The sequence below is a fragment of the Felis catus genome, chromosome X (assembly GCF_018350175.1).
Source record: "Felis catus isolate Fca126 chromosome X, F.catus_Fca126_mat1.0, whole genome shotgun sequence".
NCBI classification, from domain to species: Eukaryota; Metazoa; Chordata; class Mammalia; order Carnivora; family Felidae; genus Felis; species Felis catus.
Genome location: NC_058386.1, coordinates 3,883,637 through 3,900,434, shown reverse-complemented (window position 1 = coordinate 3,900,434; position 16,798 = coordinate 3,883,637). Strand labels below are relative to the sequence as shown.

General features: G+C 39.5%; 1 long non-coding RNA gene across 1 annotated transcript; it reads right to left on the bottom strand.

The window, feature by feature from the left end:
* Positions 1-251: 251 nt before the first annotated feature.
* LOC123383409 lies at positions 252-16,504 on the bottom strand. The gene is made up of 4 exons (XR_006593113.1): positions 16,362-16,504; positions 7,950-8,285; positions 6,203-6,278; positions 252-1,042 (listed from the first exon to the last, which is right to left on the bottom strand). It is a non-coding gene; the product is annotated as an uncharacterized LOC123383409 (long non-coding RNA).
* Positions 16,505-16,798: the final 294 nt, after the last annotated feature.

The following is a 16,798-nucleotide window of genomic DNA, read 5'->3' as shown; positions in this document are numbered from 1 at the left end:
AGTTTTTCAATTGTATTTATCTTTTAAAGGAACCAAGTCTTGGGGCGCCTGGGTGGCTCAGTCGGTTAAGCGGCCGACTTGGGCTCAGGGCATGATCTTGCGGTCCATGAGCTCGAGCCCCGCTTCAGGCTCTGTGCTAACAGCTTGAGCCTGGAGCCTGCTTCGGATTCTGTGTCTCCCTCTCTCTCTGCTCCTCCCCCCACCCCCCACCACCACCTTCATGCTCTCTTTAAAATATAAACACTTAAAAAAATACGTGAGGGAAAACTAGTCCTTAAAAATAATTTAAAAAATAAATGTAGCCAAACGTATGCATCCGTTCTTTTATTAAATTTGCGATGATTAGAAAGCCATTTCCCTACACCCAGGCCATACAAGAATTTTTCTGGTTTGTAGTGGTCCTGACCACTTTGTGGTTCTGGTTCTTTTACCTTTTCTCTGGTCCATTGTGGATTCGTTTCTGAGTACGGCGTGAGGAGTGGATCTAATTTTATCATCTCTTAAATGGCTGCCTACATCTGTCACAGTGTCCATTATTAAAACATCCATTATCCCCAAATGATTTAAGATTGAACTTTATCCTACGCTAGGTTTCTATGTGTCCTTGGGTCTATTTCTCTTCTTTCTATTCTCTATTTCATTTTTTTCCCTTTCTCATGCCAGTTCATCATCGTCTTCATTATAAAGACTTTCCTGTATGTTTTGTACATGTTTGCTGTACATTTTAATATGCGATGTGACTACACTCCTCTTATACATCTTCCTTCTCAGTATAAAATATGCTTTTTTGATGAAAACAATCCGAATATTGGTGAGGTCTCTTCAATCCATTACTGCTATTGACCTTGGGTGCTTTTTTCCAATCTTTCAGAAATGTCAACCTATCTAAACAGTCTTCAATCCGGTGATCATATCTGGAATGCATTTTTTGTCCACCGACGAGAACACTACAAACACACATGTCCTATATTTGCATTGCAAAAATGAACACGGCTATCTTGATTTTCCATTACTAGTGACACAAGCTGTTAAATTATCTCCTCTGTAATTGAACATAATGAACATTAGGGTTTAGATGAAAATGCTTTAGTATTGTCTTTTATAAACAAATGCTGATACTGTATTTCACTCTCAAACAAAGGTAATTTAATGTTAAATTAATCTCGGGAGGAGGGACAATCTGTCGCACATAATCTCCTGTTACCAATTTATACATATTATTATATCAAGTAATAATCTGATCTGAACTGGAATAAAGAAGTGCATTTTTAGCCAAACATTGTCTTAAAGTAGCCCATATGTCTACTCCAGATACTTCATAAGAATTTTTAAATGTGTAAGAGATATATTTAGAGTATGTTCCTCACTATAAAACATGGTCTCTTAAAAGCTCCAATCAGTTTATTACCATAGCTATAATTGATAATGAATTATTAGTAAATCATTTTGAAAATTCCAACCAATGTCTCATAAAAGTTTTCTAATAAATTTTCTGTCGACAGTGATTGGCAATGCATACAGATAATAAAATCCTGACTCATGGAATGTCATGATCAAAGCCCCCAAAGTATTTTCTTTATATTTTATGGCTCAAAAACACCAGACTATAAAAAGCCATACTTTTTCCTATTTCCTAGCCTTCTCAGATTGAAACTGGATTTTATTCTGAAAATATCACAAGTGGATATAAATCATTAATAAATTGTCAGTACATATGGAATTGACATCTCTTCATTTTATAAATAGATCTTTGTTTTTTAAAATGATACTAAGTATATTTGATCTCGACACATCATTTTAAAATGTAGTTGTGACATGTAGTCTAATCAAGAAAAATGCATTTATAAAAACAAGTTAATCTTCTTAAGCTTATGGCTTATAGAACTGGAAAATCGTTTAGACAGTATAGTAAGTCAATAAGAATATTTTAAAAAACACATTTCCAATTACGTATGTTTTCAGATAAAACATGATTAAATATTCCTAACTCTGGTTAAAGATGCTATTAGATCATAAATATCATAAGTGAACAGGTTTAAAGGTAGATCAAACCCAAGTATTCTATGGTACCAGTGTAACTATAGACAATTTAGCCTTTTATTTTCAGCTGGATCATATTCTGGACCTACTCCACACCATTTATTCTCTGCTCTGGCCTGCCATACAGAAAATTCTGGATCTGACTTGAGCAATGCGCTTCTTCTGAGTCAGCCTCAAATTTCTCCCCAGTTGCCAATGTATGATTTTCTCACCTGTAAACTAAGATGTGGGGTGGTGAAGGGGTGCCCGGGTGGCTCAGTTGGTTAAGCGTCCGACTTCAGCTCAGGTCATGATCTCACAGCTCATGACTTTGAGCCCCGCGTCGGGCTCTGTGCTGACAGCTCAGATCCTGGAGCCTGCTTCATGTTCTATGTCTCCCTCTCTCTGCCCCTCCCCCACTCATGCTGTCTCTCTCTGTCTCTCAAAAATAAACATCAAAAAAAATAAAAAAATAAAAAAAGATGCGGGGTGGTCAACATCCAACATGGGAAATTGGATTGGTCATCAGCTAGAAACAGCTACATGATAATCTCTGATGAGAAGGAATAAAGGCTTATCTAGAAACAATATTGGTCACTGAGTCTGTTGGAAGATGATCTGAGGGTATGTGTCCCAAATACCTGCTCCTGATGGCCCTCAGGTGTCATGACTGTGTGTGTGTAGACATGAAGTTTACCATTAATGTGTGCATCTGTTTCTCTAGTCCCATATTCTGTTCACCTGGTCTGTTAGTTTTCATACTGATATTATGCTGTCTTGATTACTATAGCATGAATATATCTTGAATACAGGTAGTATGAAATCTCCAAATTTGTTTTTCCTTTTCAAACATTTTTCCCCCTTTGGCTATTGTACATATGAATTTTAGAATAAGTTTATCAATTTTGACAAAAAACCCTGCTAAAATATCGAATGGGATTGAATCTGTAGATTTATTTGGGGAGAACTGACATGCTGAAACCTACGTAGTTCTCCAACCCATGAACAAAGTATACCTCTCCACTTATTTCAGTCTTCAAATCCACTCAACACTGGTTTGTAGTTTTCAGTGTACTGGTCTCACACATCCTACGTCAGAGTTACCTCCAAAGTATTTCATACACTTAATGTTCTTGCTACTGATGTTGCTTTCTCAATTTCAGTTTTTTAATGTTCGTTGCTGGTATATAGAAATGCAATTTATTTTGGTATATTGATCTTTGATCTTGCAATCCTGCTAAATACATTTGATAGTTCTGGTAGTTGTTTGGTTATATTCCATTGGATTTTCTACATGGATGGTCATTCCATATTTAAATACAGGTTTAATTTTCCTTTTCCAATCTGGAGTTTTGATTCCCACTGCCTCCCCCAACCCACCCTCATTATGCTGGTCAGAATCTGTAGTACAATGGTGAAAAGAAGTTGTGCAAGCAGACACATTTGTTTTGTTCTGATTTTAGGTGGAAAAATCCATTACTAAGAATGCTATTAATTGTAGAGTTTATGTAGATGCCTTTTATCAGATGGATATTTTTTTTAAAATTTTTCAGTGTGTTTTTTAAAACCAGGAATACACACTGAACCCCAAAAAATTGTTTTCTGCAAATATTGAGATGATCAAGGTTTTTTTCTGTTGTAATTAGTCAATAGGACATTGAGTTTGTATGTTAAGACAACCTGGTATATTGAGTGGCTTCAGCTCAGGTCATGATCTCGTGGTTGGTGAGTTGGAGCCCCACTTCAGGCTCTGTGCTGACAGCTCAGGGCCTAGAGCCTGCTTCAGATTCTATGTTTCCCTCTCTCTCTGCCCCTCCCCCACTTGTGCTCATACGCTCTCTCTCTCCCTCTCTCTCCTCTCTCTCAAAAATAAATAAACATTAAAAAATTTTTTTAAAATACAACCTTATATATTTGGAATCTCCCTTGGCCATGATCTATTACCCTTTTTATGCACTTTTGAACACTTTCCTAACATGCATTTAGAATATTCGACTGTTAGTGAGAAATATTCATCAGTTTTTGGTTTTTGTTCTCTTTCTCCAGTTTTATGTGGTAGTATATTTCTACTCCCCCACCCCCAACATATACTATTGTTATTCCCCAAAACATCCTGTCATTTTTGTTTACGCCATCAATTATATTTTTTTAATTTTTTTAAATGTTTATTTATTTTTGCCAGAGAGAAAGAGTCCGAATGTGAGCAAGGGAGGAGCAGAGAGAGAGAGAGAGAAACAAAGACAGAATCTGAAGCAGGCTCCAGGCTCTGAGCTGTCAGCACAGAAGCTGACATGGGGCTCAAACTCACAAACCGTGAGATCATGACCTGAGCCAAAACCAAGAGTTGGACATTTAACCAACTGAGCCACCTAGTCACCCTGTACCATCAATTATATTTTACAAATATTTATATAATCCGATAGGTTTATCAAGGAGTTTCTGCTATTTACTCTTGCGTTAATCCAAATACCCACCTAATACTGTTTTTGTTCTGGCTAAAAGAATTCTTTGGACATTTATTGTGATACAGGTGTGCTGGTCATGAGTTCTTCAGGGTTTCATATGTCTGAAAATGTGTTTTCTTCACCTATAGCTACTTTAAAGATATTTTTGCTGGGTATAGAAATCTAGGTGACTTTTTTTTTTAATCTTAAATGTTTTTCTTCACGATCTTTTTTTTAATTTTTTAAATGTTTATTTATTTTTGAGAGAGAGAGACAGAGAGCTTGTGGGTGAGGGTCAGAGAGAGAGGGAGACACAGAATCTGAAGCAGGCTCCAGGCTCCAAGACGTCAGCACTGAGCCTGACATGGGGCTCAAACTCACAGATCATGAGATCATGACCTGAGCCAGTCTGATGCTTAACCTACTGAGCCCCCAGGTGCCCTTCACCATCTTTTTTAAATTGTTACTGACAAGAAATCTAAAGTTATTCTTATCTTTACCCATCTATATAAAATGTATTTTTAATCTAGATGCTTATTCAGATGTTATCTTTATCACTGGTTTTGAGCAATTTGATTATGCTGTGCCCTGGAAAATTTTTTCTTATATTTCTTACACTTAGAGTTTGTTGAGATTCTTGGATCTCTAGGCTTAGAGGTTTGTGGGTTTTTTTAAGTTTTGGGAATTTCTGACAACTCTAAATTCAAAATTTTTTGTGGCCTCTTTCTTCTCCTTTGACCATTCTAATCACCCACATATTAGGATACTTGATGTTATATTATAGTTCACTTATGCTTTTTTCATTTTTATTTGTTCTCTTTCCATATTTTATTTTTTGATAGTTTCTGTTGCTATACTTCAAGGATGTTAATATTTCAATGTAGAATATTGTGCACCTTACCACTTTGGGTTTGGGTATTTTTATTCCTATAAAAACTCATTGGCTTTCTTTTGGGATTTAGTTAAGCTGTTTGGAAGGAGATTTATCTCTTCTAGTCTGGCTAATAAGGTTTGGTAGCAAGACCTGAGCAGTGCTCAGGATGTGAAGAATGATTTCTTCCTTATTGAGCTGGAATCTTCCTGAAGACTTTATGCAATGTTTTCTATGCTATGAGATTTCTTTCCTTCTGGAAGGTGGAATCAGGCACCGCTTATAGTCCTCTGTGAGCCCTGAGCATTGTTCACATTCTTTGGATGGTTATATCCCACCCTTACATAGTATTATGACTGTACAGGTTATGTGTATGCATTGATTAGTAATTTGCTAATTATTCCACTAGGGTACTCTCCTGTTCTTTGGGGTTCTCTATGTAGCTTTCTTTTCTGCAAAATCTGTCCTGAAATTCCTAACTGCCTTGTTCTGTATCCTCTGGGATCCATCACCTCAAACCAGGAGCCTGCCTGGTCCTGCTTGGGTTCCCGTTCTTGAAACCACTGCCTAGAATCTCTCTTAATACAGTAGCTGTTCAATGATAGTGTTCCCATCATTCATTATCCATCTTTCTGAAATAACTGTCATCAATGGACTGATACCTAATGTCTTGAAAACGATTGTTTTACATTTTATTTTGTTTTGTCAAGAAGATGATTCCCTGTTACTGCTGCTTCACCAGAAGCAGAAGGTCTTAAGTGAACTTTTGACATCCAGGGTTACATAATTCCTTGTTATGAGAAAATCTATAATATTTTATCTGGCCATGAGAAATATTGAGCAGTTTTTATGCCAATAATTTTGTTACCTGGCTGCCTTCCCAAGTGCAAAGGTGCATCTGCTACTGTCTCAAACCCAAGTGAAACAAGTTGTTCCTGGATTTTCTATAATGGAAAAGCAATGCAGATCAGTGGTTAGAAGGTAGGTTTTGGAACCAGAATCTATGTTTGTATCATAGCTGCAAAATTTACCTGCTGTGTTCCACTGGAGAAGTTACCAAAACTTTCCACACCTCCGTTTCCTTAGGCATAATGTACGGAGAACAACAGTGCTACCTTATGGGGTTGTGGTGAGGATGAATTGAGCTGGGATTTGTAAGAGGCTTAGAACAGAAGCACCATATGTGGTTGTTAAAAAGGAAGGAAGGAAGGAAGGAAGGAAGGAAGGAAGGAAGGAAGGAAGGAAGGAAGGAAGGAAGGAAAAAAGGGAGAGAGAGAGAGAAAGAAAAGGAAGGAAGGAAGGAAGGAAGGAAGGAAGGAAGGAAGGAAGGAAGGAAGGGAAAGGGAGAGAGAAAAGGAAGGAAGGAAGAAGGAAGAAGGAAGGAAGAGAAAAAAAGGGAGAGAGAAAGAAAAGGAAGGAAGGAAGGAAGGAAGGAAGGAAGGAAGGAAGGAAGGAAGGAAGGAAGAAAGAGAAAATGGTAACTCCAAAAAGGAATTATAAATGTTGCAGTGAAATAATGGGAAAGTACTATCTGTGATTTCAGGAACCATTATGTAGACAAATAGCTCTCTCATTGCAGTTGTAATGGTTTTATCAATAAATTATGCTTAAATCTTTTATAGCACTATATCACATCAGTATTTTTTTAAATGGGTCATCCTGACAAGATTGAAATTAAATCATTAATCTTATTTTTAATTCAGAATTCTAATGATACTTGCTACTAAATACATAGAGTAATTATCAGCCTCCAGCTACTAACAAAAGAAAGAGCTTTCTTTTCTTTTCTTTCTTTCTTTCTTTCTTTCTTTCTTTCTTTCTTTCTTTCTTTCTTTCTTTCTTTCTTTCTTTCTTTTTTTTAGAGGAAACGGATAAACATGAGCTTAAAAGGCAAACATTAAGTGATGGGATGGAAGAAATAGGTTAGTGTGCAGAAACTCAAGGTTGATTAGATTCAGGGGAGCACCGTTCCTAAGATTGTCTCTTTGAAACCGGGTGTTTTTCCAAGGAAGGTAGGACACAGTGGTGGCCAGTTTCCACAACTGCAATGGTACAATCCAAACGTGGGAACCGCTGGGGATAGCAGTATGATTAGCCGACCACTTTTTGTCTTGAACCCCTTTGCATATGAAGCTTTATCCTGCTACCTCGTTTACTTCTTTATCAGTCTCATTCAGTGGATACACAATAACATCACCCTGTTTCAGAATGCTTATGGACTCAGAGGAGACATTAGTTTTAGTGCATTATATCAGACCATCAAAACTGGACACCTGAGTTAGGAAAGCAGGGTCACAGAATAGGACACGTATTTGGACATTTCATGTTGTTTGCTTTGTGGAAAGTCACTTGACTTGCAGCCAGGAAGTCTGGGTTTAACTAAGTTCAGATTCACCAGTCTCAAGCTCTTGGTCATTACATGCTACATGAGCTACGTCGGGGAGAGGAGAAGGTGGATATGCCTTTGGAATGTGTCCCCTTGGCTTTGCTGAATCACAGATTCCAGAAATCCCTTTCCGATATGTGAATCTCCACCAAGGAGATCCTTGAGGGATTAGGAGGGTAGGAGAGAAGCAGCCGCCATTTTGCAGGTTGCCTCTGATTTACTGACTCACCTTGGTGTGAAGCAGTTGTGTGTACTTTCCTGTCCCTGCTCCTTTATTGGCTTCTGCAGCACACAGGCTCGGGGTGCATGTGCAGGTGCACGATCAATGGCCATGGGTTCCGCAGGATGCTTTTACCAAAGGTTAGAGGCAACAATAATGGACACAAGTTTCTGTCCAACTTCACTCATGCTTGTGAGTTCCAGCCTGCCCAGATCTCTTCCCGTTAACATCAGCTGTCCCTTCGTGACCACCTGCTCTGTGGATTGCAGCTGCAGCAACAGGCACACAGATGACAGGTTGAGAAAGGCTGCTCAGACCACCCCACAACTGTGTCAAGTCAAATCCCTGTAACAAATATAAACACAGCCTCTAGAGAAAATGCTTCCGTGATAACACCTTGATTGATTTGCAGGAATGAGAAACAGGTAGGAGGCACAGCAAATGCATAAATAAATGGGATGCCACAACACTGAGAATAAATACCTTCCTTGCAATGCATTGGAATTTGATCCTTTTGGGAACCAAAGACATCAAATTAAGGCGTTTACCAGAGTGGATTTTTTTTTTCTTCCACAATTTGTGGAGAGAAATGATCACCAGTGGCTATATAGGAAGGCATGCTTTACTTCAATAATTAACATAAGGAGAGCTGCTTTTAAGTATCCGAGGAATGATTTTTTTTTCTTGCAGATCATATTCTTTAGATATGAAACATTGAAGAATAGGATTTTCTTCCTACTCCTTTAAAAGTAGACATTTATAAAACTAATGCAATAATGAATTATGGATTTTTTAAGAGACAGATATTAGGATGAATGCCTTTAGAGATTTCTCTCTTTCTGCATTTCTTAAAAGAGATTAAAAATAAATTGGGGTGCCCCATCTTTTGATCAGGAAGTAGCCGAGGGTAGAAGAGGGCACCAGATTCCTCTTACTAGAGTCCACATGTCCAACAGGGAGAGCCACCTGGCTGGGATTCTGAAGGGCAAAAGCCTTGCTTTCTTGTGGCAGCATCGTGACCAAAGTTCCTCCCCCATCCCTGACTCACTACCCACACATATTCACACCGAAGACAGATGAGGGTTTAACATGCAGGACATTTTCTTCACTAGCAGCATCGCGAGTAGGATATTTAATAACGGGACCCCCAGGTACACCTGAGTGGAAGGCTCTTGATTTCAGCTCAGGTCATGGTCTTGTGGTTTGTGGGTTTGAGGCCCGCGTCACGTTCTGTGCTGACAGTATGGAGCCTGCTTGGGATTCTCTCTCCCTCTCTCTGTCTCTCAAAATAAATAAATAACATTTAAAAATGGGATCCCCAGATCTTCAGTGTTTTAGGAAATGGTTTTCCTTGAGTGCTAGTTGTCATATTGTAATGGTTATATGAGTCACCTCGGAAACTTGTTCAGGTGCAGAGTCCGCCCTAGGCATGGGTTTGGTCCTGAAATTCTGCATCTTCTACAAGCTCCCAGGCAATGAGAACGTTACTGGCCTAAGAACTGGTCCCATAACAAGGCCTTAAAAACCAACGAGATCCATACATGCCTCAGATGCATTTCTTCTTAAGTGAGGGGCATGGTGAGTAGAGTATAAAGACCTTAGTATCTTCAGGACATATTTGTCTACTAATGGGAGGTGTCACTGCCTTTATGAATGTTTTTTTAATTTTTCTCACTGACTTTGCTATAAAGGATTCATGATGAATAGCCTGGATATTTTTTTTACTTCTTCCAAATACTGGCCTAAATGTGCATTGCAAGGCTTTATTTGTAATTGATGGTAAAATATGTACCTGTATTCTTCAATTAAGGAGCCAATTTATCTACCTATCACATGCAGAATACTCAAGACGAGGTTTTAAAAGGAATGGTCACAAAACATGTTTGATTTTGAAACACTCTTTGCTTCCATCCTGACACCCTAAAGTGAAATGGAAATTTAGTAATAATCCTATTAATTCAAAGCCCAAACCACGTGGGGTCCTGAATTATGTGGTAAGGTTATTTTGACATGAAACAAATTAACAGCTAAAGCATAAAAAGCACCCAACAGATCGGCCGTGGAAAAGCAAAGGGGAAGAGAAGTAACGTGTTTACAGAAGACAGGAGACAAAACAAATTCAAAAACAATACTGACATTCAGAAACAAGATAACAGATTAAGAATAAAAATGTACCAAGTCCAGACCGCTTCCATAATCTGTTGATTTACATTTAAAATGAAACCCTCATGAATTCCCAAAATTGCTTTGTATACCTGGGTGCTCACCATTTTTCCTTTGAAAATATAATAATGTGTCTGTGAGCCCCATATTCTAATACTTTGTAAGCAGCTGGTTAGTAGACATGAGACAGATAAAAATGATATTTCTAAAAAAAAAAAGTGAGGACACTCTTCAAATCTGTGAAATGATCATTGAATTGAGGATGTTATTAATTAATTCTCCTTTATTTTTCATTAACAATCGGAGCAAATAATCAAAGATGTGTAAATAGCGTATTTTTTGTTTGTTTGTTTGTTTTTTTAAGGACAAAGAAAGAAGAGACTCCAGGACGGCATCCATTTCTGGGACGTGGGTGAGTGTAAGACTTGAAAATTTTAGACCTGGGGGCGCCTGGGTGGCTCAGTTGGTTGAGAGTCCTACTTTGGCTCAGGTCATGATCTCATGGATTGTGGGTTCAAGACTCGTGTCGAGCTCTCTGCTGTCAGCACAGAGCCCGCTTCAGATCCTCTCTGTCCCTTTCTCTCTCCGCCTCTCTCTCTCAAAAACAAATAAACATTAAAAAAATTAAGAAGAAAGTTGTAGAGTTGGTAATAATTTTCTCTTTCCCGCCACGATCCCACCCAAACCGTGGATGATGTGTTTGAGCTGTGTCTTTCAGACAATCACACCTACCTGCTTAATAGCCAAGGTGGTTGCTTCTACTATGGTTTCTGCCCAGCAAGCCTGGGATGGGACCGGACACTTCACTTTTTTTTGACCAGTTTCCAGGACATCTCAATGGAGATGTCTGGAGACCACAATTTGAGAACTGCTGTTGTGTACCATCGTCTGTGCAGCTCATCTTTTCCAATTTCGTAACCTTTTTTATGTATGTGCAGGAATTAATTACCAGTTGGAAAGTGTCAATTTTCTTCTTCTTGCTCTTGGACAATGCGAATTACCAACACATACATATGTGCATTACAGGACGAAGGGGGGACGGCGACTTTAGTATAAAGAGAAGCCTTCCCTTGCTTTAGAAACACATAAATCTATAGCCAAGACTATCTGCGAAAGAAACAGCATGTAGAGAAATTTTCAGAGGTTTTGTAACTATTAAGAAAAAAGAATGCATAAGGTTTGCTTACATGTTAAAGTGAATGTATGTTGCCTCTTCTCACATACCACTCTCGGTATTAAAATGTTTCATTTTTAATAAAGAGATCGGGTGTGCTTCAAGGGCCCGTCAAGGACAGTACGTTTCTGTGCCTGTTGGCCCCAGAGAATCCTAATCTGGGCTTGTATCCAAGAAATTGGCCATCGGAGCATCACTGGTCAGGACGAGCTTGATGCTATTTATCTGGAGGCTGATCTGCTAGAGTTTTGCTCTTTCACAGAAATGGGACTTTTCCCACAGAGGGACAGAAATAGTCCATCAGAGAAGGAAACTCTGCTAGTTCTCTTTTGCTCCCGTGTCCAATCACCATGAAACTACTTGGCTTGAAACAACACGAATTTATTCCTTTACGTATCTGGAGGTCACGATTCTGCGATGGGTGTCCCTGGGCTAATGTCAAGGTACGGGCACAATCGAATAATCCCTTGTATTGAAGCTTATGCGTTTCCCAACATCGTCTAGTGGGCTGGGGCCCAGGCTTTTGAAAATAGTCAGTGGATTTGTTTGAGAGTCTCATCAAGTTCATGCTCTCCCTGCCTTTCCACCCCGTCAATGGTGTTCCATCAATCCATTAATAAAGAACAAATTGGCAAAATTAGAGGCTGCTTCTCGCTTTTTACTCTGTCTTCTCTCTAGTTTGCATGCTGCTGAGAAGCCACAGTCAGCAATTAAAATTTAGCTTATTTGACATTTCTCAGATGTAACCCTTGTTAACATTTTCACATATAACCTTCCAGACGTTCAGTTACCCCTTTGTAAATATGCTCTTGGGTATATATGTGTTTTTAATCATAATTGGCCAACACTGTACAAACTGTGTTTTAACTGTTTTCTTCACTTAATGCATTCCGAGTTTCCTTCTTGTCCGCTTATATATCTATCGCTCTTAGTGTGGGTTCAGAATATCCTGCTATATGTCTGTACAAGTGTCTATATGGAGTAAGTATGCCCTCTTCCTGGAGTTTTCGACATATTATTTTAACCTTATAAAACATCTCAATATCTGAAAAAAAGTCTCTTGTATGTTTCAAAACTTACTTGAAAAAATCTACAAAATGTGTTCATTCAAAAGAACTTTCAAGTATTTCTTCAAGTTAAACCTTTGATATTTTGAATGAATTTGCATTAAATTGTGTCAACCAGAATTTATCTTTATGATTTAAGTCTTTCCAGACCAGCATGAGCTATGTCTCCATATTTAGTCAGTGCTTTCTATTAAATCATGTCATTTTGTAATGTCCTCCGAGTAAGTTTAACAAATCCATCCTTCGGGGCACCTGAGTGGCTCAGTTGGTTAAGCATGTAACTCTTGATTTCGGCTCAGGTTGTGATCTCAGGGTTTGTGCAATCGAGCCCCACATCAGGCTCCTCGCTGACAGTGTGGGGTCTGTTTGGGATTCTCTGTCTCTGTCTCTCTCTGTCTCTCTCTGTCTCTCTCTCTCTCTCTCTCCCTCTGCCCCTCCCCTGCTTGCATGCTCTCTCTCAAAATAAATAAACTTGAAAAATAGTTTAATGTATTAATTAAAAAAAAAATAAATCCAGGGTGCCTGGGTGGGTCAGTCGGTTAAGTGACAGACTTTGGCTCAGGTCATGGTCTCACGGTTTGTGAGTTTGAGCCCTGCGTTGGGCTCAATGCTATCAGCACAAAGCCCACTTTGGGGCCTCTGTCCCCCTCTCTCCCGCCCCCCCACCACCACTCTCGCATGCTCTCTGTCTCTCAAAAATAAACATTAAAAAAAAAAGGAGCCCTGCCCCTGGACTTTGAAGTTGTATGAGTAAAGAAATCCATCATTCTTCATATAGATCCAAAGACTTTCTCATTAATTTTGCTCCTCTCTATTATGACGTTTTTATTTGGTTATTTTTGTTTATTTATTTTTAAGTAGGCTTCATGCCTAGCATGGAGACCAATGTGAGGCTTGAACCCACAACCCTGAGATCAAGTCCTGAGCTGAGATCACGAGTCACATGCTTAACCGGCTGAGCCACCCAGGCACCCCTCTATTTTCATTTTGTAGCCACTTTGCTAGCAACATGGTAAAATTATGTTTCCTAACTGGTTAGGGTTTGGACATAAAAACCATATTGACTTTCTGTTTTAATGCAGTCAACAGTAACAATTTTTTAACATAGTTACTGTTTTATCCCTGGGCTTCATAATGAACTTTTACAATTTTGAACATTGTTTATTTTAAATTGACTCTTAGGGGCAAATCTCAGAGCATCTTTACATATCAACAATTTTGCCTCCTCCTATCAAATATGATCTTTCTGCAGGCAAACGGTCAGCAAAACTTCAGTGAGGAATCTTGTCATGTCCTTGGTGGAGGTTAAGGGGAAATATCGAGTGTTTTACCTTCAGCATAGCTATACTTGTAAAGTAACTTAAAAAAAATGTTTTTAATGTTTATTTATTTTTAAAGAAAGACAGGGCACGAGCAGGGGAGGAGCAGAGAGAGAGGGAGACACAGAATCCGAAACAGGCTCCAGGCTCCAAGCTGTGGGCACAGAGCCCGACGCGGGGCTCAGACCCACAAACCATGAGATCATGACTTGAGCCAAAGTTGGACACTTAACCACCTGAGCACCCAGGCGCCCCTGAAATAACTTTTTTCTTTTTTAAATCATGCAAGGAAATTTCTTTCTCTCACTATTTTAGTAACACTTATTCTTAGATATTGATATTGATTTTTATCCAATCTAATTATCTAATAATGTATCTAAATTATCTAATTTATGAAAAGAAATGCTTACTCTTTCTCCTGTGTTCCCCTAATACAATGAGTTATACATTTGGATTTCATCATGTTGACCTGCCTTGCATTCCCGAAAGGAACCTTACTAGGTAATGACATGTGGTTTCTTTTATCGTCCTGATTTCTTTCTCTGTTCCTAGAAAATTATAAATACACAGGAATCCTGTGTTTCATCAGAATTTAAAACAACTCATTACATTTATGGCATAATCGTTTGGCAACTTTCTCAATGTCTTCTCTAGCAGTGTTGATAAATGATGTTTTTGCAAAAATAATACTCCCATTCATTCTCATTTTCAAATTGTATATAACTTATATTATACATGCCAAGTTGTATATATAATATGTTACATATCAAATGTTTTATATATATAACACTTGGATATGAAACAGTGGATAGGATTTTCTTCCTATCCTACATATAAGTATATATCTTTCATAAGTATTACTTTCTCTGTATTTGACTATATATAATTTTTCACTCCTTTTAGATATCTCTAAGTTTTTTAAATGCCTTTCATAGTTATATACTTGACATTACATTTTGTTGTTTGTTCCTTAGAAAATCATATCGAGCATGATTTTGTAAAAAATACCCTTTCCTCTAATCCATTCACTCCCAGTATTATTTACATTACTTTGTTTCCATTTGTTCCGCTCTGCCTTTAAAGTTTTTACTTGAGAGGTGCCTGGGTGGCTCAGTGGGTTGGGCTTCTGACCCTTGACTTGGGCCCAGGTCATTCTCCCACAGTCATGGGATCGCACCCCACATCAGGCTCCACTAAGCCTGCCTAGAATCCTATCTCTCCCTCTGCCCCTCTCCTGCTGGTTCACTCTCTCTGGGGGGGGCGGGGGGGGGAGTTCTTAAATGAATGCTAAGTTGCCTATCTTCGTGTATTTTTAGTAATTCGTCAGTTTAAAGCTATGCCCAGCATGCTAGAAGCTGAAGACAAACTTCTCACATTGTTGACTTTTGGTCTATTGATACAGTTTTAATATTTAGTCTCCTTTCAGCCTCACCTCCTCTTTACCTTCTATGTCTCAGCCAGAAACCTTTTATTTTTTTAATAATTTTTTAACGTTTTATTTATTTATGTATTTTTGAGAGAAAGAGAGTGGGGTAGGGGCAGGGAGAGAGAGGGAGACGGAGAATCCCAAGCAGGCTCTGAGCCGTCAGTGTAGAGCCTGACATGGGGCTCGATCCAACAAACGGTGAGATCTCGACCTGAGCCGAAACCCAAGAGTTGGATGCTTGACCAACTGAGCAGCCCAGATGCCCCTCAACCGGAAACCTTAACACAATTCTAATTATCACGGCTCATACACTTAACTTCTCCATTACCTGCGAAACATCCATTCAGTTCCTTAGGATGGCATCCTCTGTCTCTTCTGATCTGACCTGTCCTACTGGTTGACCTTGGGGCCCTACCTCCTCTGCACGAATCCTGCTGTCAAGTCCGTGGGCAGCAAATGTGACTCTTCGAACAGACCACAAAATCTCCTCCTCACCTTCCTACCCGGTGCTTCCCTTCTTTCACTTCCTTTCTCTTCTTGTCTCCCTCCGGTTCCTTCAATGTCACCCTGACTCCTAACAGAGAAGATTTGTGATCTGTTTTTGCTGAATGAGCAAAGCACACGATTGCCTAACTCATCCCCCCACGTTTCACACTTCTCTTCCTCTACTGACACAATTTCAAATCCACTCATCTGTCACATAATCAGCCCTCAAGGTACAGATAATGAGTAGATAATCCAGATCGCCTGATAATGCCATTCCACAGCCTTTTTGACCTAGTAAGTATTGAACTAGCCCCTTGGCACAGCGAATCTCTGGCATCTTTGTGAATTTTGTCATATGGAGTTGTAGCCGTAAAATATCAGAGCCAGAAGTGGCTTTTCAGAACTCCAGTCCCCATGTTGCAAGGAGGCAAAGCTGAGACTCACAGTTACTGGTCCCAAGATACCGTGAAGGTGTAGACAGAGGACTGAAGTCCGTTCCCCTGAAGCATACCCAATATTATCTCCATTTCCCGATAGCTGATTGCTTCTCCCTTCCCAGTGATCCACCTTCACCCTGTCATTGATTCCTGCTGCCCTAAACACGGGCCACCAAGAGCCCACAGCTGCTCTGCTGGCTCTATCCCGACCCAACGGTGTTAGGTAAACCAGAAAAACCTTCTCAGGGAAAAAAATGCAGCTGTCAGACCTTCCAACCAAAAAATAAATGGCCAGAAAATACTAACAGTTTTTAAAAAATGTGGTTTAAGGGGAAAACAACACCCTTACCTCTATGGCTGATTGGGGTAGAAATTGGCACCATTTGGGAGCAAAGCTTTTCCGGAAATGGCTTTAGAAACTCTCTGTTAACTGTTCATAGTCAACACTAGCTGAATGAAGGTGCCCACCATAATGGTAAGCATCTTGGCCCATCCCAGGGAAACCCCTGGTGTCACAAAAGAGCTGAACCCCAGCTCTGTGACATCACCGGGAGCTGGGACTTACACTCAGTGGGCAGGTGAGAGAAACACCTGAGCCTCAGTCCTGTCCAGCCCAGAGGAAGGTTAGGGCAGGTCTCTTCCTCTGGGATATGTTCTCAGAAATGACCATTACAGGGTATGAGAAGCATTCCCCACAGAAATGCCAGAAGGCTTAGAGAGAGGAGCTGTTTGTGGGTGAAGGAGACACGCGAGATTTGATACAGTCTAGACTAGATGCTCATCAGC